Below are 2938 nucleotides of genomic sequence, written 5' to 3'. Positions count from 1 at the left end.
GAGGAGACCTCACCTCCAATCTCTTTTGACATCCACATGTGTCCTTTTATTTTTAAATGACCTTTTGCTTTGTTTCCTTATGTGATGGCTTTGTTGTTATACTACAACCACCCCTGTGGTCTTCAGTCGCTCCTGTTTAATGGGTCAGCATATTTGTGAGATTGTTTCTAAATTTAGATGGAGTATACTCGCAGTCACATTTTAGCTCTTGTGAACTTGTTTGTTGTTGCTGTTCGTCAAACTACTTGAACTTACATATGAATAATTGATGGCCTGTTCTACAGTGATGCCTGGATTTGTTCTACCTATGACCTCTTTTGTTTCTTTCCACAGATATAGTCATTTCATTTTTATGTAGTCTATCCAGAATGGAAGATGTATGTGTTTGAAAAATATATTTCTAATGATTAAGCCATGGATCAAAAAAAAATGTTGCCACAGGATTTTCTGTATTATTTCTAACATCAAAGCCATCTTTTCCACCTACTGCTCCTTCTTCTTCTTCCTTGTTTTAGTCATCAGGTAACATTTACTCCTTGTGCATAGTTCCATAGCAGTTAAAACACAGGCACATAGTAAACAAAATTGAATCATGCTTTAAGTAAAGGGCACATCATTCCTAATTTTGTTTTTATTTTTAATAGTTTTATTGGCACATAATTTGTTCCTTCTTGTTTCAAATTTTAAATTCCAATTACCAATAATTGTCAATCCATACAGATTTCATGTTTGATAAATTTTCATTAATTTTGATAACAATATTCATTTTGTTCAACTTTATTTTTTTTCTTTTCAGGGGAGAGTGCAAATCCAGTACCCACTTTCACAACTTCTGCATGGAGTTTCCCAAGTTTAGGGAAATCACAGGGGTCAGCACATCCAGAGTGCAATGCATAAGCCTCGCCCTGGGCAAACCACCTTCGTGGTCATGATAGCTCCCCTGCCAGGTAAGTATCACTTTGTTCATCTTTAACCTAAGAAATTAAAATCTCAACACTGAACCAATTGAAAACATTCCCTTAAAGAGAAAAGACTGAAGCTTTGAAAAATTTCATTTTACAATGACATCATCCAGTAATCATTCCACTAGGTATTGTTCCTTAAATAATATATTTTATATATTATATATATATGTAGACTCATGTCATGATGGTGTTATTCACAATAACAAAAATATGAAAACAAACCAAATGCCATCAATAGAAGAGCACATAAAAACTATTTTGCATACAAAAAGTGGAACACTACACAATGTGAAAGAGTAACAATAAATAGCTAAATACTTCATAACATCTGAGAGATAACCATCTATCACTAAAGGATAAATATTGTCAGAGACAATTGTTATAAAAATTCAAGTAAAGGTGTTCACACATACATAAAAAGAAAGGTTACTTGATAAAATTTTCAAAAAAGATAGAATTTTGCAAGATCATCATTTGCTCCTAGAAAGTACCTATTTGAACATTGTGACTATATACAAGGAGTTCTCCATATTGAATATACAGAAATCCAATTGATTAAATTTATGGAAAGAGGCTATGAAAGACTAAAACCTTAAATCTGGTTTATACTTAAACATAAAGAAAACAAAACTCCTCACAACTAGATCAATGAACAATGTCATAATAAATGGAGAAAATATTGAAGTTGTCAGAGATTTCGTTTGTCTTGAATTCACATTCAAAGCCCAGCAGTTAGAAAATCAACTGTCATATGTTTTATTGGGCAGATCTGTTGCACAAGGTCTCTTATAGGTGTTAAAAAGAAATATATCATTTTAAGAACTAAGATGTGCCTGAACTAAGATGTGTCATTTTAAATGGCTGCATATGCACATGAAAATTGTAAAATAAATAGGGAAGACTTAAGAAGATGAATCAATTCAATTTTCCATTTCTTTTAACTTTTTCATTATGAGTCTCTGAGTTGTTCTGTGCTCTTCAAGAAAATTAATCGTGATTACCCGTTTGGAATATCAAAATCAGTTGCCATAACCTTCTGAGCTAAACTCTCTTCCTTGCATTTAACTGGTCCAGAACTTCTCAGAAGCCATTATTTGGGTTTTGGGTTAGACTTTATTTTAAATTTTTTTTGAAACAACCATCAAAGACAAAAGCAAGTGTTACTGAGAGAACTGTCTGCAGCCATCTACTTACCACAAAGACATGAACAATATGTTGTTTTTTTTAAATAAACCTGGGAATGTAGGAACTCATACTGATAAGGATAGGTTTTTCATTTATCCATTTAGTATGCTACTATTAAAAGCAATCATCAAAACATAATATAATGCCATGAGAAGTTTCTAATGGTGCAATGTTAATTAATAAGAACAGAATACAAAAAATTAATACATTATTTCAACTATCTAAATTATATAAGATCATATATATATATATATATATATATATATATATATTTGATCTCCTACTTTACTGACAATTACTGGCTTCTTTATGCCATTTAATATGTTCCTGAAGGACAACTATTATTTTATAATAGCACAGAATGAATATGTTTTTAATATTTTTGTACTAAATTTTGAAGGAGTTTTGCCATTAAGGATCATTTCCCCCAAAAATATAATTTTCTATGTCTTACATTGAAATAACTATAAAGCTTAATTCATACTATATACATCTGGATATATTAGTAATTTAGGCTACTTCAATCAAATCCTGGCTTAACCACTTACCCAAGAACTCAGTAGCCTTTAATATGATATTTAACTTTTATGACCCTCATGTGTTTTTAAGTGTAAAATAGGAATGTCATTGTTTGGTGTCACCTTGTAGATTTTGAAAGTAACCCCACGTGGCGGTAGGTTTTAGCAGCATCTCCCATGAGAATTTTGATAAGAATTAAAACAGGAGAAATAAAGAGTAAGGCCTTGGTATGCAATTCTTGCAGCATGCTAACTCAGCGCTAGTTACTT

At 31.6% G+C, this 2938-nt stretch overlaps 1 non-coding gene across 1 annotated transcript; it reads right to left on the bottom strand.

The window, feature by feature from the left end:
- Positions 1-793: 793 nt before the first annotated feature.
- On the bottom strand, positions 794-955 carry LOC142441777 (U1 spliceosomal RNA). Its single transcript, XR_012783119.1, has one exon. It is a non-coding gene; the product is annotated as a U1 spliceosomal RNA (small nuclear RNA).
- Between the last annotated feature and the right edge of the window lie 1983 nt (positions 956-2938).

Source organism: Tenrec ecaudatus, chromosome 2 (genome assembly GCF_050624435.1).
Source record: "Tenrec ecaudatus isolate mTenEca1 chromosome 2, mTenEca1.hap1, whole genome shotgun sequence".
In the NCBI taxonomy this organism is placed as follows: Eukaryota; Metazoa; Chordata; class Mammalia; order Afrosoricida; family Tenrecidae; genus Tenrec; species Tenrec ecaudatus.
Note: the sequence above shows the minus strand (reverse complement) of the source record. Positions and strands in the feature narration are given on the sequence as shown.